A 25650-nucleotide genomic window follows, 5' to 3' on the forward strand; every position below is an offset into this window, starting at 1 on the left:
AATCAAGACCTGTCTTTCTCATTGATTCAGTATAGCACATACAACAAGAGAGGAAAAAAAAATAATCAAGCTCTATACCCCTACATAGACCTTGTCCTTCCACTTGAGACTCCTGACAGAGTGCAAGCTACCAGCAATGTAACAATTTTCCTGTTACAGATACCGCTCTGAGCCTGATTTGTCATCAACAATTCACCTCACATTGGACACCAAATGGTGTGCCTCATGTGAAAACAACTTGTAAACTAATAAATAAGAGGAAGAAATATTTAATAATTCATAATGAAATGGAGTAAAACCAGTGACCTTGGCAGGAAACATTCTGAGTCTTATTAGCAATTGCCAGAGCCAGTCATCCATCCTCCTTAAATCCATTTCCTGAATGTGTTGCATCTCTTGAATTTATACTGCTCTGGCATCAAACCATGAACATCACATTTCTGATGTTCACTGTCTTGCAGTCTAAATCCAGCAGACTTTGCTCCTCCTACCAACAACAGCCTCTTTGTCTATTTTTCCTACATACAGATATATATGCTTCTCTAAATTTTCCGCAGAAGTCTAGCTGTAGAAATATTTGTGGGTTCAATAATTTTATTGATCTTGGTACCCTCAGGTTGCATAGTGCCTGAGCACAACTGGAGTTTATGGACTACTGGCATGAGGTATATATTTTAGAGTTCTCCTTAGAAGCTAGAGGAAAAATGAGGGCCATATTATTCCTTCTACAGGTTTTATGGTGGAAAAAAAGTGCATTGTAGACAATGATTACTCGGTACGTTGTGCAAAAATCATTGCCAGCAACCAAAAAATCACCTCCTATACAGTGTTGTTGGCAGTACAACGAACATTCTACACCAGGATTTTTATAAGTGATATTAATCTTTCCTGCTAGAGTTGGCCACTGTTAATGCAGTGTCATGGTAAGGCTGTATGTTTAAGCATTCAGAAGTCCTCCCATTTTAAATAAACTATTTTTCAAGTATCTTCCAACCAAACGAATTGCAACTACATTTCCTTTCTGCATCTCCCAGAGACTTAACAGGAGCGTTCAGCCTTTTGGAAGAGATGCAAGATGAACCACATTTACCATGTATGTATATGTGAGTATATATTCACACAAATGCAAATGAGCATATACATGTTTATGTGAATATATGTATTTGTGTATTTTTATATATACACACACAAACATGCCATAGATGCGGATACAGATACATAAAAATTTTCATTGTGGCCATTGTAGCCACATTAGAATCCATTGCTAAACAAATGGTTGACCCACTTAATCTTTTTCTAAAGAAATGCCTTGCTATGTTATTTTTGGCTTCAGTTGCATTTTAAAGCACTCACCCCTAAATTAGAACTGGGGAGGTTCCAGGCTTCAGAAAAAGGCTAGCATTCACTAGTCTCCAGAACAAGAGCAGCCTGTTCCCTGAAATAAACCTTCCTAACAATTCTTCTTAATTTGTTCATGTATTTTAAGGGCTCAGCAGCAGGAGAACAGGTCAAGTATTTTTGATGATTTCATTCCTTACACCACACAGCTAATTATTTTGGAAGGTTTTTTTTCCCCTTTTCTTCTTTTCATTCCGCACAAATATGGATTGATTTTTTTTTTCTTCTGCTATTGCCTGCAGCAAAGTGAAATGCACACATAAAATAACCATATAAAAGTCTAACAACTTTTTTCAAAGTGTTTTCTTATATATCCTCCTGGAAGAAAATTCACAGAGGTTTGTTGTTGGGAGTGTGGGGGATGTTGCAAGAGGAGGGGGGATAGGATACTTATACACCTTCCTAGATTCAGAACAGTTTTAAAATAATAGAACTTCTTATGAGCATCTGCAAGGAAGGGAGAGAGCAGGAGAGAATTTGTATTCTGTGAAAGTAGACTATAAGCAGTGTCAATGGTAGTAAACAATAAATGAGACTTGAATGAAAAGTGGGAAAAAAAAAATATTTCTCTGCATGTGTGTTGAAACTCATTAGTAAATTTTGATTAGTGACCTTTCTGTGTTTGCTTTCTGAAGACATTTGGGGCTTGAGCTGCAGTGCCATCTTTATTGTCCAAGTCTAAAACTCAAATAACCACTTACTTACACTAAGTTTCAAGTGGCAGATGCACTAGCTACTTTGAGGGATGTTACATAAAGCACAAATAAGATAATTAGCGGAAGCATCTCTCTGGGGTGTAAAAGAAGCCAGCTGCATACTCAGACTTCAAACTCAGGAGGGATCTGGTTTCCTCTCAGATGTGGTGGAAGAGTCCAGTTCAGTGGTGAACAGCAAGTTACGTTGTGAAATGGATGAAATTCAAACATAAATTATCCTGTCAAGATAGCCTGTCACTACTGGAAATTGCTTGAAGCAATCTGCACTGGTGTTGAATGATACAGGCACTTGGTTATTTTCCACTACCCAATACAATCTCAAGTAATAGAGCTATTTACATGAAAGTACATAAATTACTTTATTTAGCTCTAGGAACACTGACATTTTCTATCTAAACAACCACTTGGAAGGTTGTACGGTTTCATCTGCAGCCTCCGAAGCATTAAAACTCTTTGTGTTTGCATTTTGGCAGGGCACCCCCGGAGAAGAGCCCTATGGACTCTGCTCCCCCTTTGCTTCCCAGAAGGGCAGATTGCCCTGTTACCTTTCTCCAAAAGCCTTTACAGTAGCTTCCTTGGCACCTCCCCGCACAGACGAGGACAGGGTACATGGCTGCAGCACCCGTGCAGCAGCAACCACCACCCAGAGCACCAGTGACTGCAGCCCCCTCAGATCATCTCGAGGCATTTACGGTTTCCCCCCTCTCCTTCCCAAGGGCAGGAGGCACTATAATCTTGGGCCAGACCGCTCCTCTTGGCATCATGAACGCAACGTTCAGATGAACACAAAGTCAGCTGGAACAGGTCTTCGGGGGCTGAACGTCTGACAAACTAAAGCATGCGTCTACTGATTGTCTTTGTCAGCTCTTAGTAGACAATGTTTTAACATTTACAGGTAACTGAATGCTGCCATTTCCAATACATTTACAGTAAGAATCTCTCTCATCATTAATTCTACAGACTTCTAGAGATGTTAAAATAGTGTCGACATTTAAAGCATGCCAACTCTAATACTTGCAACCAACACAGATGTCTGCATATTTGAAAATAAAGTTCCACACTACTGACAATTATTCTGGCTTCTAGCATTCAGCATTTGTCTTGGTAGGTAATGTGTATGTGTGTATTAGCAAATGCATGGAAAACCGAAGAGGCAATTTTAAAGGCACTCCCCTGCAACTTCTGAGTAGCAGAAGAGGGAGTTTTGAAAACCAGTAGCTGTCTCAGAAGGCAGAGGTGGAGCAAGGGTGGACCATCTTGAAGAAGATCTATAGGGCTGGCAAGATGGCAGGTGGAATCTGGGAGTCGCTGGCCCTTTTCTCTTTGAGGGGCCAAAATTCTGGCTGCATTTTCAGGCTTTGTCAGTTTGATCTAGGGTTTATTTTCTCAAGGACGTGAACTTGTGTGAAGACTGGTACTGTCAGGGCCCTAAGGGCACTAATAGACCTTACTGTTCCTGCCCAGCCCCAGGGCCCCTCCCACCCCTGCCCACGGCCCAGGACTCCATTTCAGCCCACCCCAGGGCCATCGGTCCCTGCCACAGGAGTGCTGACCTCCAGCTCCCCACAGCCCTGCCCTGGCACTTCACCCCACCGAGCCAGCCTGACCTGCCACCTAATGTCCTGGCGTGGCCTCAGATCAGCCTCATCACCACAAACTTGCCTGACAACCTGGGCTGAGCCCAGCTTCCCACCCTCCCTAAGCCTGCCCTGCTTACCTCTCTCAGGGATGGTGGGACCGGTTCCTGGCCGGCATGTCCTGCCGGCTGGATCATCCTCCTTCCAGTCCCTTAAGGAACTACTGCTCTGGCCGTAGTTAAGATCTTGATTGCCCAAGAGCTGACTGATGCCACCTTTTTGTTTGCTTTCTCTTTTGCGTTCCATCCCTCCTCCCCCCCAAGAAAACTGTTTCAGCAGTCTTGTTTCAAATAGCCCATGACTGTGGGTTTAAGAATATGGTGAGGCAATACAGCTGAGCACCTCTGAGAGCTTGCAGGTTCCAAAAGGGGTTCATTCCCGCCTCCAATACTTTTTCCTGGCTGTTCAGTCCTTCGCTCTCCCTTCTGCCAGCTCTGATGCTCATCTAACTGCAAGGTAAACTCACCTAGCTCATTAACCCAGGAGAAAACACAGTGGGTCAAGGGCTGAGTTAGTTTTTTCCACTGAATTAGTAAATTGAATTTGGCTTACCATGCTATCAGGGAAGCATCACAGCCAAGACAAAGGACGGGGAGAATGGAACTGCTCTCTTTTTGTACTAGCAAGCTGCTAGATAAGCTTCTGTACATTGTCTAACCACACATGAAGGTGCCAGACCTACCACTGATATGACTGAGGTGTAAGTTCATATTACAGACTTGTAAGAGCTTCCAACATAGGAGGAGGAAAATAGGCAGCTTGGGGCAATCAACTATTAAAAAGCCCCAATTAGCTTCACCAAATTTTGGTGTGCTCTGACCATGTTAGGATGAAGCTAGTGTATTTTATTCCACCTTTGATAGTAACTAAATGCTAGTGCCTGGTCAGCAGCGCTGATGACATACAATGACTTGTACCTGCGTTCCTGAGCCCACAGCTGTAGCATATTGAGTCATCAGAAACATAGTTCTTGCTCTGCAGACAGGAGTCCTCAAAACAAGGGGATGAGAATAGACTGGGTAAATAAAAGAATGAAATGTGAAGTAGGAAGAGACTAGCTGGGGCGGGGAGGAAAGGGAGAGTAAATATTTACAGCTGTTTGGCAGCCTTTTTTTTAAACTCTTTGTTTTGTTTACACTATGTGGACTTAACTTACAGGTTAGTAATGATAATTAGTAACCAGAGTTACTAATAAGATACCTTGAATTACTGTATTACAGCATCTGTATGAGTAGCCCTCATCTGGTCTCAAAAGCTTTATTAAAGTAACTCAATTTGGCTCAGAAATCACTCCAGCCACTTCTTTACCCCTACTGTGAGATGTTATCTTATTGCAGGTTAAGTTAATAATTCATATGTATGAGTTAAGATAAATTGTAAGGTAATTGTAGATATTTGCCAGACCACACCTTTACCTGACTGGCCGTGACCACTTCACCTTTCCACAGGTATTCGCTTTGTGTTCATTAACTCATCTATTATTCCATTGAGACTATTTCTTCCTAGGTATGTCCCCCTGTCACACTTATTCAGCAATGCTAGAACACCACAGTGCAATTCAGACTGTCTCTTAGTTGCAAGCAGCTAGTTCTGACCCAAACTGATTAAACAGATATTCTTCTAATTAAACAACTCACCTTTGGTGTGACACAAAGCAAGAAAAAAAATTGAAAGGATACGTACAAAAAAAGCATACACTGTCTTGTTGATCTTTTCTTTTCCCTGACTGCTTACTGTATGGAATATGCCACCTGGTATATCTTATGCTTTGTGCATCCTTATGTAGGGATGATTGATAATAAATTAATAATATATTTTATCAAAAAGAGCATATGAAGTCAAAATACAGACCTTTAACTGTGGCTTCTATCTGAAAGGGGAAGCACTCGTTCCTTCACTTTTCTTTTCAAAAGGAGCTGGTGGGGACTCAACATGCTTTTAAAATGAGTTGAGAGTAAGGGTCCTAAATGTGACTTGATTTTTTAACAACATCTTGCTCCCCTTATCATAAAGATTGGTGCCAGCTGAACATTCTAGTTGCTGCGTGCAACACCTTGAATAAACACGTGCCTGCTTGAAGTAATGAAAAATTTGACTACTGACTCTGGGGTGTCAGAATTTTGTCCAAAATGTCTATACTCTCCACGATACATCTCTACTTTTAGATTTGAAAAACGCGTAAGAAATCTTCACGTGATACCTCCTCCTGCCCACACTGCAAAGTGCAGCAGCAGGAGGCCAAGGAATTTACAGAGCTAGTGACTCTGTTGAACAAGAAATGTATTCTTCCTGTTAAGCTTGACTTTAAAGAGTGAGAGAAAATTTTATTATGACTTTCTAAGCTATTGATGGTATGGAGGACAAGGAATTATCATCAGTGTGTCCCTGAGAATCAGGAGACTTCGATTCTGATATTGGCTCTGCCTGTAGTTGCAGCATCCCTTCTCTGTCGGGGACATAGAGCCTTGTACAGTCACTCCTGAGTATATGTGAAGGAGATTTCGTCCACACGGAAGCATCATACACCATTAAGGCTGTAGTACAGCCCTAGTGTGGAAGCTATATCAGCGACTCATGTTACTCTGTGGAGACTTCAAGCACTGTTGCCACCCTTGTCAGGCAGAGAAAGACAATAACTTGTGTATGCTGGTACCACGTGGCTGGAGTCCTGACACAAGCCTCTAGGCAAATGGTAATACAAATAAATAATAGTGGACAGGCGGCTTCTGAAAAAGAAGGCTCACCCTTTAAGGAACAAGAAGCCTGTAGAAATCAGGAGGTCAAGTCCTGTACAGATATTTAAAATCCTATTAGTATTTTGATGGTTGGGGATGTGATTGATTTTTGCTTTTATTTGTCCTCTTTCCATTAGCTTTTTAATCAAAATGAAATCTAATCACAGTCAGTTACTAGAGCTCTGCTGACAGATGGTAACTTGTTAAGCCATGGTTGTGTGATTGTGTTCATCATTTGCCCATACTCTGTGCCAGAGCCGGTAGCCCTCATCTGGTCTCAAAAGCTTTATTAACGTAACACAATTTGGCTCAGAAATCACTCCAGCCACTTCTTTACCCCTCCTGTGAGACATTATCTTATTGCAGGTTAAGTTAATAACTGACCAACTAAATATAAGACACTCCTTAAGCCATTTAAGTTTTGTCTTGAAGGCTGGAAGATAAATGAGTTTAGAAGTAGTTTTGTTACACTGACACTAAGTAAATCACTACACTTTTCTGTGTATATAAAGTTTAAGTACACTTGAAGAAATGTCAAGTTACAGTGGTTCAAAATCATATTGTCCTTCAATCAAGCCACAGCAACAGGCTGAGAGCATGCTCCTGTAAAGTAAAGCACAACAGCTTAAATCTCCCTTTGCTAGTTAACCTACAGATTAACCTGTTTCATTAAAATGTAAGCCACTATGTGTTACCTTGAAATCAGACTGACCTGAGACAGTGTCTGTGGTCAGTTGGCACATCTCAGCTGATGGGGATAACCGGTTAAACCACTCACTGTATCAAAGTGGCTTCACATGCTAAGTGCATTAACCATTTCCATATTTTAACCACCTGAAGGTTGAAAGGCATTTCAATGTGAAAATTTCTCATAGCTTTAATAAGCTTGATTCTTTTGCAGCCTGCCTAAAAGCAGTGGAATTCACCTTTCAGAACAGATGCACAAATGGATGTGTCTTTGATGTGTTTAGAGCTACAAAAGTTTGATGTTTTCAATTAAAACAAGTGCTATTTACTTCTATACTTACGGGTAATAGAGCACTTTTGACTTTTACAAAGAGCGTGTTATTAAAGCACTTTGCTAATGTACAAAGGCACTTTCATAAAACAAGGAAGAAAAGCAGCAGTCCTCTTTCAAACTGTCTCTGGAAAATGAGATGAAAGTAGAAAAAAAACTTGTGAGAAAAGAGTTCTTTAACAATAAGAGAGCTGTCTTCAACTGTTCCCATGTATGATTTCAGTCATCATCTTTATGCCTAGAAGCACTTTTATAAACATTTGTAACAATTTAAACATATTCTATCACTCAAAACTTTTCACACAAGGGCTCTTCACCCTAACCTTTTTGATGAGGCCAGAAAACACTTATCTTGTGGTTTCCAAGGTATTCCTAAAATAGTACAATGGAAAAATAATATGGTATTTTTAGTGTTCTGGAGTAACTATTACTGATTTATTACTTAATAACATTATTGAAACTGTATGTGGACCTCTTACTTCTGTGTATCTCAGTTTATTTATTTTCAGCAAATATTTCCTGTATTACACACTGGAATTGCAGTTTTCAGGAATTTAGGTCCTGATTCAGCCAGGCACAGGATGAGTTTAAGTCTTTTCTGAAGCCATTTTCCTCTTCTACACTTCTTCTTGTCCTCTCTTGAATTTAGCACTGACAATGACAGAGTTCCATCACCCAGAAATTTGCACAGTCAGATCTACAACTCCTAACTATCTGGTACGATATGCCTAAAAACGTAACTGTTTAGGCACCTAACATTACGTAAATGTTAGGTTTGTGGTGGCCAAGCTGAAGGAAGGACTGCTGTGTTTTTCTCCAGACCTTTTCCTGTTAGGCCAAGAAAGGCTTTTGTATTTCTTCTATTCCAAGTAAAGCTGAAAGACTGTTTTATAGAGGGGAAAAAAAATGATTTCCAACAAAATACCTCTCAAATTGTGAGTGTCTCTAAAATGGCAGTGGAAAAGAAAGTATTATTATTCTTCAGGTCATATAGCAATGTTTCCAGTAATGTGGCGTTTCTAATGGAGAAATCATCAGCAGAGATGTTGTTATTTTTCTGCGAAGACCTTTGTGCAAGATGCTTAAAACCTCTTCCATTTCAGTTTCAGAATAAGGCAAAAGGATGGGCACCTTACCCACTATCTCTTAAATATATGTATTGCTTCTCATCCCTGACAAAGGAGTTTGAACCTGGGAATGATGATTACACTGCATTATTTTGCTTCTGCAGTGGTACCTTCAAAACCAAAAATGCCCCATCTTAGTTTCTTATTAAAAACCAGATTCTGATGGTTTCTTCTTCACCTCTTGTCCCATCAATCTTCCTGTCTCTAAATGATTTCTAGCTTTTCATTCTGTTGTGTTTTATTGTTTCATAATGTAGATTTTTCATCTCTTCTCATTGGCCTAAGTAGTCAAATAAATAGAACAAACAGCTAGAACAGATATTTAGTACAAAGCATGTAGAGAAGCAGATACAAAGGAGTTTGTCTTGTAGGAGAATCCAAAAGCAAAGCATAGCTTTTGGTAGCTGGACTTCTGATGCCAGAGTCAAAAAACACCTTTTGGGGAAAAGATGCATCTTTATGCTTCTGTGAGTGTAAGCATTTGTTTGTTTGTTTGTTTATTTATTTATTGTAGAGTAAAATGTCATCTCATAAAAGCACCAGCTGCAAGATGCTATTACAGGTTTTGTATTATTAGCATCCAAGAGTGCTGGGGGTGAGGGAAAGGTGCAGGAGCAGCAGGGGACTGTTGCCATAAACAGGATTTCACACAGTCATGGGTCTTTCAGAGACATCTCCAGCTTACATTACTTCTAAAGTTAGCATTATTTCTCCATTCCAAATAATCAGAAATAAAACATCAGAGAGTAAACACTCCCCCAGTGACTAACTGTGTTGCTTGGGTCTTTTCTTCCCCCCACTCCCCACCCCCACCACTACTTTGCAGAAAGAAAAGACACTAAAAGTTCCTTCTGTGAGTTGCCAAGGTGCTCCCAGCCCATTGTGCAGAATCATTGTCAGGTTAAATTAGGGAGTACAGACTCCATGAGTGTAAAAAAATCAATACTTGATGGAAGATTGCTCCCCGGAAAATCTGTTTTGATTCCAGGATTAATTCGCGACCAAAGGCTTCTGCAAAATGACATGCCATTAGTCAGAAAATGAACACATTCTACCCTTGAAATTGGATGGAAATATGTCAGGTGATTGACCTATTCATTCTCTTCGCTCTCTGGGCAGAGAGAGTAGGTGTGGTAGCTGTGAATTAGGCCTGCAAACCAGGTCCATTTTCCAAGCAGTAAAAAAAAAAAGAGAAAAAAAAAAAGTCCAATGTGAATTGCAAGTATTCTCTAGGCCATTGTTGTAAAGCTATTGCAAATGCATTCCATCAAGGTAAATGCATTTGTCTGGAAGGCCTGACTCTCTTGTGTTTTCTAAATCTCAGAATAAACCACACTAAAAATCTTAAAATAAAGCAGGGATTTTTTTCTTCTGCAAAAAAGGCTTGCAATATTAATGACAATGTAATTTGTTTGCCATATATAAAGTAACATTCCACCCCCCTCCCTTTCCTCACCAGTTTCTTCCACAAAAACTTTCATGAGACAAACCCAGCGCTTGAGCTGTGCTGGCTGGTCTGTGTTTAGGCCTCCCTGAACAGTCCCCATGGCAATCACAGCGGCCAGCCATGAGCTGTGCAAGCGGCCTCCGGGCTGGCTTCCTCACGCTGCGCAGCCAGTGCGCTTCCCTGCCTTGCAAGGTGCCAAACTCTAGGACAAAAGGGCATTTTAATCTTTGTGTTTATATATTCTGGGCCTGAACTATGTCTGCTTATACTGTTGAAACATGCTGAATACGTGGAACAGAAAGGTCGTGACATGAGATATTTGTATTTATTTATCTGGTGTGGAATTGCCAAGGTGAATCTAACCTCTTGGTAGATAGACTTTTCCAGTAGAGAGAGAAGTTACGGGCGGCAGCATTAGACCTTGTATCTGGAGAGTGGGGAGGCTCTGTGTCACTCACAGTGACCTGACTGGAGTGCACTGAGATGGGAGAGCTTGCTCCCAAATATATTAATGAATGCAAAATCGCTATGTAGACTTAGCTCTTTCAGAAAGAAGTCACCACCAGAGTTTTTGTTTTGTAACCTCTCTGAAGAACTTTGCCAGCTGGTAAGTCATAGTAGAATTCAAGTGATCTGGAGCTTTGCTTAAAAAACTCCAGGAAAATGATTTATCGAGAGAAAATGCATGCACAGGTGGAATGGAAGCAACAAACAAAATCACCAAAAGGTATGTTGGCACTGACTGAATACTCAATAGCAGCCTAATCCATCAAACTACTAAGCACTGACATATCAGAGGACTGATTCTCTAAAAATTGGACCCTCCTTTGGCTGTAATCGCCCTCCAAAAATGGCTCTAGAGTAACTTTGGAGAATTTTGGATGTGAAATTCTGCAGTTATTATCTTCCATTTTAATTGTGATACAGTATCTGCTGGCTTTCTCATGAAGATCCCACAATAAAGGTTGAACTTAGTTACAAAAATTTGTAAATTTTATGTCCAGTTCTGGTGATTCTTTCATTCAAGTTTTGAAAGTAACATATTGTATAAAGAGTAAGTCATTGAAGGTGATGATCCATGTGCAATTACCCAGGTTGGAGTGTTAGTGTGTTGGTGGATTTTTTCTTCTACATGAGGTCAAGCTAAGCTTTTCAACATGGCCATCAATATCTATGGGGGAAAAAGCTGTTTCCTAGCAGTACCACAGGAGTGGCTTGTGATGGTGATACTGAAATGCCCAAGTAATCTTTGTTTCTCTGATGATTTCATGGGCTAAGCATCTTCCAAGAAAGCCAGTTAGAATTACAACACTGAGCTTAAAACCAGCAGGAGACATTTCTTTCCCCAGATTACAGTGATCCTTGCTGACAACCCACTGCAGCATTTCTATTATAAATGTGCACCAGACTAATATTGTAACCTGCTGGTCAAGCATAGAGGATCCTGTCAGGCAATGTTACACAGAATTAATAGTTATTTCTACTTGGTGGGAACCCTGGAGAAGTAAAACCGTCAAAACAGCAAAAGAGAGTAATGTCCCATGTTAATATTATGGAGTAGGACCAGTTGTTCCCCCCAGAGTCCATATCCCAACCACACTAGCAGAGTCTTATCTTTAATCCAAAAGTCAGTGCAGTCACCGCTTAATTTGAAGAAGTAATCACTTTGAATAGAATTTGTCTTTTCTGCCCTTTTCTCATCTAAAAGCAGGATGTCAGGTTTCCTTGTCTTGGAGAGATAGTAACCTCACAGAGAGGTAGTCATCCCACGCTAAGACAGGAAGGGTGAACTGACCTCCAAAGTTCCCTTCCTCTTCCTATTAACCTCAAGAGGGATCTTACAAGATTAACTTACACTGGATGCCAAAGTGCTAACATTAGATAAAATTAATCCCATTCTTCATGCCCACATCCACACACCTGCAGAAGAAATATAAAAATTACCATCTCTCAGAGGCATTGAGAGCATTCCCTAATTAAAGCCAGTTTGCGGTTCTCAGTGGCAAAACTTTCACTGATTTCAGTGGAAACAGGAGCAATCCATGAAGTGTTTTGAGCCCAGTGGATGCTAAATGTAATGCAGGTTAAAAATGCCTTGGAGGCAATTTGGTTTTGATAGAAAGAGAAGCAACAGGCTTAACCTTCAGCAAAACAGGTTAGATTAGATGTTAAGGGAAAAAAACTCTTAGGGCAAGGCAGGTGGACAGCTGTGCTCAAGAGCCTACCTAAGCAATCAGGAATGATTTAAATGCATATCATTCTGTTTCCAAATAGGAACTTCATTTTTATAATTCTGTAGCAGTTTTGATATTCTCTCCCCTTCATTTTTGGAGGGGGTTCATCTACAAATTTATCATTGCATAAGATGTGCAGGCGTAGAAGGTGTGCGAAAGGTTTCCAAGTTTCAGTAGCACAAGCTGTCAGATGTTATAAAGGTACTTTTGGGCTGCAACTACATTGTGGATGCACATTTCCAGACATCTGCTTATCACTGACTTTATACTCCAGGCTCTTAACCACTCTGCTTTCCTTTTCTCTAAAGCCATTTCTTCTTTCTCACTCATTTCCATCTCTCAGTTCTCTCATCTATATTGCTTGAGCTTCTCTCTCATTTTATATTTTGGACCCTTTGGGCATCTAGTCTCAACTCTAAGGACCACTGCAACAGACTGATAAACTAGCGTTCATGAGCTATTATGTGAATAAAAGGTTGCAGGAATTAAGGGCTTTGCCTAAACAATTTCAAGTTCTATTGAAATATTTCTCAGTGAAAAAAACCCTAATTTGAGACTAATGAGCTAGGATTTTTTTTTTCTTGTGAGAAGGCCACCAGGACTAGGTTGTATATGAAAAAAAAAGGGAAAAAAAAGACTTGCATATGCAGTTCTGTGTGTGCTTGTGTGCATCTCCTGAGGTGATGTGTCAGTAGGGCAGCATCTCCTATTTTCAATAGTTTTTAGCCAAGCTTCACTCTTAATGGATCTAGAACTTGAGAAAAGTTGGCAAATTATTCTAAGAGTGTTGGTGGAGCTTGTCCTTCAAAGAAAAAAAAAAATTGCTCCTGAGAGCATGGAAAAACGTTCAAATGATGAGTCTAGAATGGCCTTGCTTGATTATTTAATTAATACAGCAAATTCTGTAAATAAAGCCCTTGACCATGGAGGTCTCCTAGACTTACAACATACAACAGTGAAGTATGTACTCTAAAGAACTCTGCACTACCTCATTTTCCTGTACACCCTAAATATTGGTAAGGGTTTCTGGCCCATCTTTCCATCATTTCTATACACGGCCACAGCTATAAGCTCACAAGTGTGGTCATCAACCCAAATTCTGTGATGTACAAATTCAAAGAAACTCTCCAGTGCTTACATTGTGAACACCTTTTCTTCCTGTTTGCATCTGGATCTCTCATCTCTTCCATAACACAGGAGTAACCTTCCCCTAGGATAATTCCTGTCCATATTACAGATACGGTAACCACCTACGTTCAGTCCAAAATCCAAACTCATCTCCACCAGGCACTATGAGCAGCCCTTCCCTCTTCCTTCACCCATAATCACAAGCTATGTGTCTACCTCGTGTCTGATCACGAACTCTTGAGCTCTCTGGACATCTACATTTGAATATGTGATACTTACAATGATCTGCTGGACACAAATTTAGGAAAAAAAATAAATTAAAATTTCCTGATGAATATGCCTAAAAAAAGGAGGTAAAGTTGGAGTGAGCCTGAAGTGTAGGTATCATTTTACTAAAATGCTATTAAAGATGCAGACATTTCTTTCAAAAGACTGAAAATAGACCTTGAAGCCAACGATTAGCAGAAGAGCAAAAATCCTGTAAAGCCAGAAAATTGACTGCATGGTACAATCAAGTTTCTTTGTGAAGTTCTAACTGCTTTCTTAGAAAAATCCCTATAAATTAGTGACTCTACAAGAAAATCTAAAGGAAGGTGAACACTTGGCATAGCTTCCAATCACTGTTTGCACATATAGTTCATAACAGTTAATGACATTTTTCTTCTCTTCAATTTCACATAAAAAGATAAAAAGGAAAACTGTGAGAATTTGTCTATAGCATGATGACTGTGGTCAATATTTTGCTATTTGCTCTGCCAATGCCATCAAAATATTGTTTAATAATTTAGAAGCAACCATGTAATTTTCTTCCCCAGTAGTAGCAAATTAGGCACTTACTAAATAATTGACAAAAATACTTAATTCTAGGGTTGCCTTGAGGAACATACTATTAGCTGACAGTTTTTAAAACTTTTCCTTGCATTAGTGATTATATTTTTAAATTATTTTCATGCCAATTCTTGCCAGCATAGGAAACTGCACAGCTTGATACTTCAACCTTCTCATTTTCAATAACTAACCACCTTCTCTCACAAAAATAGAGAGGGAATTATGCAGAGGATTCATGAAAAAGTAGATGTATGGGGGGAAAAATTCATATAGGCAGGGGTATACACTTACAGGCTCCATATCATAATGTATTAAGTTTACATGGCTATTTCTATGAAGACATTGCAAAAATTAGAATTTCAAGGAGAAATGTCAACAATTTAAAAGAACTATGAATACAGTTTTACAAGCAGCTTGAAAAAGACTGTTTTAAATAATGCAGCAAACTATACCCCTAAAAATCTTTAAAAGAAAAGCATGCCCATAGTTTCACGCAGTTGCCTTCTTCAGACAAAGAAGCTGAAATACTGGTATCAAAATGCATTAAAAACACCTGTAACCTGGAAATGTAAGTTCCACATTCTCACAAAACCAAAGGAGGCATTCCATTGTGAAGCGATGTCTGATGATGAAGTGACATTTGTACATGTGGGATTCTTCTTTCGGGAAGGAAAAATATAACATTTAGCTGAATTCAGCTGCATCCCACCCACGATACTGAGGGATAACCACCTCCTTTGTTTGAGGATTATTTTGGGTGACTGTGCATTCTGAGCAAACAGAGCCAGGGGAATTGTATGCCATTGTCCACCTCCACCAAAAGTGTTTCTAGGCACTTCAGTGAAAAGACTTATGTAGATGAGCTAGGCAGAGTTGCTCAGCAGTAGAAGGCTCAGCAGTTATGTTGGAAGAATATTTGATATTTTGCCTTCACTTATTTTTGCAAAAACCTCTAGGAATAGAACTGGAGTAGATTCTACGAGCACTTTAACCAAGATCTCTATAATTTAATTCATGATTTCCAGTAAGTCTACATTTTTTTCTCCAGGGAAACAGATGTTGCTGAAGTATTTATTATATGGGCTCCAAGAACAAATCATTATGAAATATAATTGAACTATTCACTTGGAGATTACTCATTTTCATTCTCCTTATTCCATATCCTCTGTTTCACTTTGTTTTGTACGTGCAGAATAATTTTTTTTTTCCTGGTCAATGAATCTGTTTTACTGGTAGCTGGTCAGTAGATGACAGGTTAATGTTATAGCTCAAATAATGTTCAAGCTTAAACACTGCAAGATCCTTTAGGCAACTTGCTCCCTAAAATTTGGCACCCAAGTGCCTTTGAGGATCTTGATTGTGTACAGTAATTATTTGTCCTAGTGACTATTTCTAAGCAATTTCTGAAAACAGCTGGTTATTTACTCTGCAGACACACTAATAGGGAATTCAAAGAATTAGTACTTGCTCAGAGGGTGGGAGAGAAAGGAATAGAGCAAGAACCCAGTTCCTTCCTGCTCTCAGTTGCACCAGATTTTTTTTTTCCAGTAGTAGTAGTAATGTAGTTGATTTTAATTCCACAGTAATGAAATTACTTTTCTACCCATGTCACAAGTGCTCAAAGTCCTGCCCTATGTACTGTATGAAACCCATGTAACCTATGATGCTCTCTTGTTGAAAGCTCAGATATTTGTGTTTCTTCTGTTCTGAAACAGCTTGTGTTCAGCTGTTCTGACCAACTGTCAGAAAAGTGAAGGTGTGTGTTAGCTGTTACTTTGTTTTTTAAAAAGAAAGAAATTCCCTATACTTAAAAACGTTAGTATCTAAGTGGTACAAATTACAAGCCTTGCTATTCACACCTTACTGAGGTAATGAAGTGGAACAGGGGTAAGTTGCCATCTGCCGCTGTTTGGCTGTAGACACTTTTCTGCAAGACTAAGTTAACTGGTCAGCAGCACATCTGTTTTTCCTGTGATCTGTGATGCCTGTAATTGCCCACTGCAAAAATATAAAAGCATTATTTTAAGATGAAAATTGAGAATTTGCAGCAGATTGTTAGAGGCAGTGAAAGCCGGCAGGGCGTCTCTGAGATGGCAATTTCCAGAGCTTTCTTACGTTCCACCTCTGGCTGGTATCTTGGAGGAACTGAGTGTCCGTGTTTCAATAAGACAGTGTGGTCTCTGCCTTGTAGGCTGCAGAAAGAAAATTTGTAGTGATTCTACAGGTTCACAGGGATAGGACAGAGTCAATTTTTCTTATGTTTGTGTTTTTCAAATAGGCTAATTAAAGTGCTAACATTTGTCACAGCAGAGTTCAGTTTTAGTAGATCGCTAATAGCAACTCATTATCATAAAACACTTTCAGAAAGTAGTCAGAATTATTACTAAGATTTAGAAATCTAAGCAGAGTCAGAAGTAATTTTTCATCTGCTTTTAATGCTTTTTTTAAGAAAAGGCTCTACCTTATTAATAAGGCATGTTTTCATGTAATGGTTAAAAGCCATCCTTGCTGTACATCTGTCAAAAATCCTGTGGTTATAATAGGGAATCCAGTTTGATTTGGGATTGGGTTTGGGGGGAGTGTTTGCTTTCGTTCATTTGTTTTGCCAATATGGGTCCTGGAGAAGAAAAAAGATAAAAATGAGAGGTTTAAAGCAGTGAATTTGCAGGGCTTTATGAGATCCTCCTGGAGGGGAGGTATTGCCTTTCACACTTACGGAGTTCTTGTTCCAGAGATAAGAAATGAGCTTTCTTTTTAAAGATGAAATATATTTCCAAGAATCTCAGGCAATGGCCTGATTTGAGCAGCTAAAGCTGAATCCATGAGAAAATTCATCCACATTAACAACACAACTTTGCCCTTGACATCTACATATGTTATGCACCTACCTTTAGCAACAAAAAAGCTGGACAAAAGCTGAGAATGAATGATTCCAGTACGACTGTGTTCTTAAAGAAAACATCATACAATAAATAAAATACTTGGTCTTACTCACTGCAAAAAGTATCTGCTATATTATACAGCTGTCTGTGACTAACCTACCACTCTCAGACAAAGATATAGGCAGTATTTGTCTTACTCACTGTAACAACTGAGAACCAAGTAAGTTTGAAAACAGAAATAACTATAACCATTCCCTTAGATGTGTTTCTTATAGGAAAGAAACATGGGTAGCATATAGATTTGACTTTTATGTGTATGCATGAAAATTGCTAAGGGAAGTTAAACTGAAGAGATTAAACCATAGTCATTTTTATGTCTGCTTTAGGGCAGTTTTCACAGGATAGGTCCAGATGAGGTATAAATTTCATCTCTCATACTTGTTAACTGGTGGAAATCACAAGTGACAGATCATTGTCAGCCTGGGAAGCAGTGGATCTGCAAGGAGGCCTTGCTCGGGACACTGGGTTGAATAAGGAGGTAAAGCATGTGCTAAATAACAATTGTCTCAGTAAATAAATCATTTAAGAAGCTAGTAAAACCCTTTGAAAGGCTTTAAATGAAAATGCCAGTGAGAAGACAATTTTTAAAAAACAGGTTTCTTTTGGCTTTTTAGAACAATAGCATAAGTTTGAAAGGAAGTCCTCTGGTTCAGCCACCCTGCACACCCTCAAAGCAGGGACAGCTTCAAACTTTAAGAAGCAAAGTATACAGCTGGTTTTTAAAAGTACATGCATTTTGGGGAATCAATTTTGTCTGTAATTTATTATTACGCTGTCTTGTACTCTTTTTGTCTCCATCCTCCTGACTTCAGTAGTAAAAAAAAAAAGAATAAAGTGGAAAAGGAAAATCTAAGGCTGTTCTCATTATGGTAACTGTGAAATGACACTTTTATGATTCTAGCACATCTTTTCTGTGTCATAACCATGTCTAGTTTTGTTTGTTTTTCTCTGACTTTCTCTATCCCAAGGTTTCTTGGATAACTGAGCTAGTGGTGGTTTCATCTATTACAATGCATGGGCTGTGGGTCCAATTATATTGACTATATTGCTACTCCTTGTTTCCCTTGCTACATTCATTCTCTCACCTCCAAAAATGAAAATAAACAAGTTAGAAAAATTAAGTTTCTAACCTTTTGGGAATATAAGCATGCAGTCTGTTAATTGCAGTGAAGTTATTTCAGAACAGAAGGCTGGAAGCTCTCAGAAGTTCTTCTTGTGAATAGATCCAGGGAGAGATGAGACCAGTGGCAAAGCCTTCAGGGACACTTGTGACAGATAAGTGAGGGATGTAGCAGGCAGTGAGGGAGACCTTACAAATATGGTGGAAATAGCCAGAGGAAAATCAAGAGAGGCCAGAAAGGAAACAGATTATGAGAGGGGAGAGACCAGTAGTGCCAAAAGCAGCCAGAAGATTAAAGAGGAAAAAATAGACAAGAAGTTCTGGGATTTGCCCAGGAGAAAGACTTGAGTGGACTGGGACCTGGTGGATAGGGACCTGGACAGGCTGGATCAATGGGCCGAGGCCAACGGTATGAGATTCAACAAGGCCAAGTGCCGGGTCCTGCACTTTGTCCACAACAACCCCATGCAGCGCTACAGGCTTGGGGAAGAGTGGCTGGAAAGCTGCCTGGCAGAAAAGGACCTGGGGGTGCTGGTCGACAGCCGGCTGAACATGAGCCGGCAGTGTGCCCAGGTGGCCAAGAAGGCCAACGGCATCCTGGCCTGTATCAGAAATAGTGTGGCCAGCAGGAGCAGGGAAGTGATCGTGCCCCTGTACTCGGCACTGGTGAGGCCGCACCTCAAATACTGTGTTCAGTTTTGGGCCCCTCACTACAAGAAGGACGTCGAGGTGCTGGAGCGTGTCCAGAGAAGGGCAACGAAGCTGGTGAAGGGTCTGGAGAACAAGTCTTATGAGGAGCGGCTGAGGGAGCTGGGGTTGTTTAGCCTGGAGAAGAGGAGGCTGAGGGGAGATCTCATCGCTCTCTACAACTACCTGAAAGGAGGTTGTAGCGAGGTGGGTGTTGGTCTCTTCTCCCAAGTAACTGGCGATAGGACGAGAGGAAATGGCCTCAAGTTGCGCCAGGGGAGGTTTAGATTGGATGTAAGGAAAAATTTCTTTACTGAAAGAGTGGTTAAACATTGGAACAGGCTGCCCAGGGAAGTGGTTGAGTCACCATCCCTGGAGGTATTTAAAAGACGGGTAGATGACGCGCTTAGGGACATGGTTTAGTAGGCATGGTGGTGTTGGGTTGACGTTTGGACTCGATGATCTTAGAGGTCTCTTCCAACCTTAATGATTCTATGATTCTATGATTGGGTGACCTTCAGCAAGAGCAAACTCCTATCAAGTGCTGGATTCACAATTAAAAAGTCATAGATCAGATGGAAAGCAGGAAAAGTATCATGGAGTTAAGTGACTGGCTAAAAACAAGGGTTGTCTGAACAAGGCTTGCAAAAGCATTGTATATACTTAGGAAGGTAAAAACATGCATTTGTGAGATAGTTGTTAGCCCAGAGTTGCTAGCTGTCTTATTCTCTAGCTTCTATGGCTCAGTGAAAGTATAGATAGCAGGACAGGAATTCAATAGTAACCACTAGTTAAGGCAGATGCTAAATGACAAGGGAAGAAAAAACTTCTAAGGATCATTTAAAACATGTATGTAGAGCATACATTGTATCATATATTTTGCAAATGAGCTTGCATGAATACCACAGCTGAATTTGTGTTTGGCCCTGAAAAGGAGAAATAGCACACCTAATTTCCAAGCAGGCACTGGTAGTGTTAGAAGCCATACAGAGTACATCATCTCGTTACAATATAAATCTTTGCCCCCCACCCACCGATGCTCCTTGTTCCCGTAATCATTTGTAGTGAAATTCCACGGAGAACAACTAATAGAGTCACAGCAGTACACCTGCATTATAACAGGAGGGGACTGTGATTACCAGAGGAGAATTTAAACAACTCAGGATTAAGTGATGCCCTAGCTGTTCTAGTCCACACAAAGACCTCAGCGGACTTAGGCAATTCTGGTTTCAAAATCACCCATCGCCCACGGAATTTTTGCAGTATTGCCTCATGAAAAAAAAGAAAATGACTGGTACTGTCCCAATTAGAGGGTCTCACTGTCAGTTTTGTCATCCACTGAGATCCAGTATGACAAGAATATCAACATGACCTCAACTGAACTATCATACCGTGTATCTGGGCAGATTAAGCAGTAATAAGCAACACGCTGGATAGCATCAGGTAGGGTTTGTTCTGCCTATGCTTTGGAGTATTGGAAGGTGGCACCTGTTCAATCAATACTTGTTCTTTGCAGAATCTGGTGATGGGGAAAGTTGCAAGGGTCATTTTTATAGATGTAATACATAGGGGTAGAAGGGTCTATGCTTGCTACTTTCAATGCCCTGTTATCTATAGTTAAAGTTGGACCACTATTGCTGCCTATAAATGGATGTTTCCACCTCTTCTCATGAATGTAAACATAGGCTATCTCAGTAGGCTACAACTAAAAATTCCCCTTTTCACCTCTCACAGAAAAGACCTCATTGGAATAGAAAATGAATAGACTAATGTACCTGACATGAACCTAGATATTAATAAGGAACATTCTTAGTACACGTCCCACAAGATGTGGTAAAATTTTTGTGAAAAACAGAAAAATAAAATTATATTGCAGATATCCTTTTGAACTAAAACACTATCACTGCTAATGTGAGGTAAAATTGTCATATTTATACTCTTGGCTGATTCTATACTTCAACTTTATCCTTAAGTTCTTGAGTGTATATTCACAGAAAGATCATGACCTAATGCTGATCAATATATATATAAATTGATTCATGTCTAATGTAACTCTAGTGCAGTTGATGGACTACGTCCATTTGTGGTGTAACTACAATGACATCAGTAAAGATATTTCCAGGATAAGTCTCGCTTTGTTTCAGTACAAAGTCTGGGAAAATGTAGAAGAGTGTTATTAGAAGAATTCATCACTTATCAATGTTTCCTGGCCACATCACCGAAGTTAGCACTTTCACTTTTTAATTTCTTTAGACAATCAGCAAGTTCAGCTACCATGTAAATGTTCTAAAACTCAAAGCTGGAGGGCAAAGAGGTTTGTTTTAGGGGCAGCATGCAGAAGTTTAAATTTGTCATACATAAGGCAGAGTTGTTTGAAAATGCTTCAGTAAAGCAATGTGGGCAGAACAATGGCAATCAGAGGCAGAATTCAGAACAGTAAGATAATACAAGCATACCTTTATTTTCCTTTTAAATTTGATATTGAAATGAATGTACAGCATAATATGAAAATTCTCGTCATGTCTAACAAGATATACAGTTGTGTCATGCAAATTTTCCTACCAAGTTCTTATCATGAGTAAGGCAGAGCTGGATTTCTGATTCCTCACTTGGTAGCCACGAAAAGCCTTGACACATTCCAGTTCCTTCTGATGCAGTTTTCTGTCAGTACAAAGAAAACTGACAAAGAAAACAAAAGCCAACTGATCCTTGGCCATGCCTGATAATTTCTCCATAGACGTAAGACTTTCCAACTCAATGGCTTTACAGTTTCTACCATGTCAAGAGAAAAGACATATCAGAACACTGTCTATACCCTGGCAATTTCTCCCTCCCCAGTAGCCTATCAAGAGCTACTGAAAGATCATGAAGCATTTCTGTATTGAGCTAGGAATGAAACATGTATATAGAGGTGCCATGGCTTTCCAAATTTTCTGATCTTTCTGTCAGGCTGTCAGACGAAAGCGGATTTGAAAGCACGCCCATTTAAACCCTTTTCAAAAAATATTTATTTCAAAAAATATTTACTATTATTACTGAACTCTTCAAGATTTCCTGCCATTCCCACAATTGAACATTGTAGCTCCTTAAGCAATACTGACTGCCTTCAGCAGAGATTTGGACCCAAAGACAATCGGAAACTGAAATAACACTAATGGTTTTTCCAGGTCAGTCTCCTCCCAGCTGATCAAAGGAAATTATTATGTGGTAAACATAGCAGGCAAGCCACCATGTAAGCAGAGACTATTTGGCAGCTCAGGACTGATCTGTATGTTTATGGTTTAAAATGGAGGTTGACAAAAAGCATCCTGGAGCTGGTCCCTAGCCATTTTTCTACCCTTTCTCCTCTACTGTTTCTGTTTGTAAAGTTACATGATAGCAGTGCACATCTTAAATGTGCTTTAGTCTGCCTCCAATGTGATGACAACTGTCAAAAAGATGTCAGAACTGTATTAGAGAGCCTAGATGTTGACTGCGGATGTTCAGACAAGTAGACTGAGAGCTCTTCTCTGATTAGTAAACTGGGTTGGGAGTGCACTCACGTGGCTGCTCTGTGCTGAAAGTCATAATCTCATCTTGCAGGATCTATTTCTGAGCTGCTGCTGACTTCATTTTTCATTAAGCACTTATTAGGGCTCTATGTGCATCTTGCAGATTAGAGGCAATTCTCCCTCCATAATTCAGCATTTCAAGGAATCTTTGTACCTTCTTATTTATCTGTCAGAGCTATGTTAGTGATACCTTCAGCTTTATTGTAATCTACATGTATATCTCTTCCAGGTATGTTACTTCCATCATACAGGATTTAAGTTTTCTTTAGTTTAGTTCTGGTTCTCTCCATAGTTGCTCTGTGCCTCTAGCCATGCTCAGCTAGTGTTTTTTCCCAGATCAAAATGTCATTCCATTAAACCTTCATGCCTTCCATCCCATCAAAATATTGATGAATTTCCCCATAAAACACCCTGGGAGCTGAATACATACCAGTTCCACTTGCTGTTTTTGCTGGACTGAAGCTTTGAGCTCTGCATGACTTTCTGCCTCAGGTGGCTCATAGTGGTTTGGATTTTCTTATGTCTTCAAGTTCAGAGCACTGACCATCCTGCATAGTATTACTGTGGACTGGTTGATTTTCTTTGCCTGGTGAACTCAAAATGTTTCATGAGGGGTTAATTCTGATTTTTTCTGTAGTAGACCTCAGAATTTTTTTATTCTGCTTACAGACTCGTCTCCTGCTGGGAACATATCTAGCCCTTAAAAATTGCTCTTCAGCCTCAGTTCTGTCACAGTCTGTTCTCTGGTTTCACCTTCAGTTTGTATTTTTCACTGTTTACAGTTGTGTCGTGCCATACTCTTCAAATTTTCTTATAACAGTCATAGCATTACTTTCCTTTTGTCTGAGTTACATGGAAATTATTAGGCACATAAAGCACTTTAAAGACAGCTATTCTAGAAATAGGGCAACCTTCTAACTGATTTCCTCTGTTGCTGGCATCCTAATACAGATGCTTGCAAGCACAGCATGACGTGCTATTTAAAACTTCCTGTGAGTTTTCCAAATCTCCAGAGAGTTTTGGCTCCAATGGAGTTTTTAGTTACTCCGTTCTTTCACTCCAGCTCTTTTCTTGTTCCATTTTACAAATACCAGGAGGTGATCAGCAATCATTCCAGAGCTTACCATTCCCACTGGAGTTCTACTTTATTCGATTGTTTTTGCCACCCGCTTTGCGCGCAGTCAGAGGGAGCAAAGCAGCAAGGACTCTTGCCATATGCCAGGAAGGAATGCACAACTGCTGGCATGAAGGAAGAGGTGACAAAAGTCACTGGGAGCTCTGAAAGGAAGCAAGTAGGGAATGGCAGCTCCCGGTGGGTGATGGAGCGTGTAGGTGATCAGCCCCTGGCTCTCACACATGCCCTCAAATCAGTAAAGCATGCAGCCCTTGGTGCCTGTTGTTTCATGTACATCAGCTCATTTCTTAGCTGAAGAACACGTGCTTTGTAGCTCATGCTCTTGTCAATCGCAAAAGAGCCAGGCATTCAGCTGCTACCATCAGGACCCTGTGGGCTCTAATAGCCCTGACCAGCCTCACCTGGAGCCTCCCCACACCCTCTGCCCATTGGCCCTGGAGCCCTGTTTCAGCTCAGCCTAGCACACCCACTTCTTGCCTAGATTGAGTCACAGGAGTGCCTGTCTCCACTGTTGAATCTGGCCTTGTTTCCTGGATAGAGCTGGGATGTGTGTTGTAGGTAGCTGGTCTCCAGCCCTGCCTCCTGGATGGTCCTGGGACCCACAGTGCAGCCTTGTTTCCAGCCCTGCCTCTGGCCACGCCCTGGACATGGCTTATTTCCTCACTGTGTCAGAGGCTGTTGATGGATCCTGTTTCAAACCTCCAGCTCTGCTCACCTAGCTTGGGCCCTGTGGGATGGTACCCCGTCAGTGAGGGGCTGTCCTGTCCTGGGGTCAGCGGTGGCTCCTGGCTTGGCCCCTGTCATGGTGTAACCCTGCTCACGCTGCTCCCTGACAGCTACAACCTCTTCTCTCCCTGCAGAGAAGAGCAACCTTATACCATGGTAGCTCCTGATAAAAGACAGACATAAGTTGTACAGGTAAGTCAATGCAAGGAGTTTGTTATGTGACAACTCCTGTTATGTGACCTTTACTTACTCTGGATCTACGCAGGGGCTATAAAATACAAATTTTCATCTGTGCTTTTTCAACAAAAAGATTTATACTTGCCACATTAGATGACCCAGAGTCAGATCGGCTGGTCTGTCCTTTCTCACCCTTATATCAGAAGGGAATATGGCCTAAACATGTTCAGCTCAAGCACTTCCCAGCTGACATGTGTTGAGCTGAGATATAACAAGATTAAAACTAGCAGAGGGTATAGCCGAGGGAATCGGGAAGGCAGGATAAGTTCTGTGACAACTTACTCAGATGCAAAACTTCAGTCTGAAGTCCCTAGGGAAGACTGTCAAACCTCACTCCGCAAGCACAGAAAGGAAGGGAAGAAAGCAGGCCGCTGTCCTTAATGTAACAGCATCCGGAGAAGCCACACTAACAACTGAGAATAGTTGAGAAGAAAGGCACATCATATGCAACATGTTTTTGTAAATGTAGTTGGGAACGATGTTGCAGTGTATGGACTTCACATATAATAGAGTCCAAAATGAGGCTCCTGCTGGGACGGGTGTTTGCCCAGCAGGGAGAAGTCACAAGCAGTTAAACAGCCATCTGAGACAGGAAGAAAATCATATTTCTCACTTCAAATATTACATCTGAACATTCAGTTACAGAGCTACCAGAAATAACAGCACACATAGTAGCAGTGGAATCCTGCATTTAAACGCATAATTTTCTGCTAATAGGGATCTACAAGTAAGTTTCCTCTGACATGTAATTAAAGGCAGTCAGCCAGATAGATAGGCTGCTATTCCAGTTAAGAAATTTTTACATGAAGTTTACTCTGAAGCCATGTGAAACACTTCAATGAATGCCAAAGGAATTCATAAAGATTTTCCAGTTTGTTTCCAATGTAGGAATGTATTTGACTGATTCCCTATAATATTGTTGCATCAAAATAGGACACGGGAATTTCCATCTGATGATAAAACCTGTTAATATTTCTCTAAAAC

The sequence above is a fragment of the Pygoscelis adeliae genome, unplaced genomic scaffold (assembly GCF_000699105.1).
Source record: "Pygoscelis adeliae isolate BGI_AS28 unplaced genomic scaffold, ASM69910v1 Scaffold40, whole genome shotgun sequence".
Classification (NCBI taxonomy): Eukaryota; Metazoa; Chordata; class Aves; order Sphenisciformes; family Spheniscidae; genus Pygoscelis; species Pygoscelis adeliae.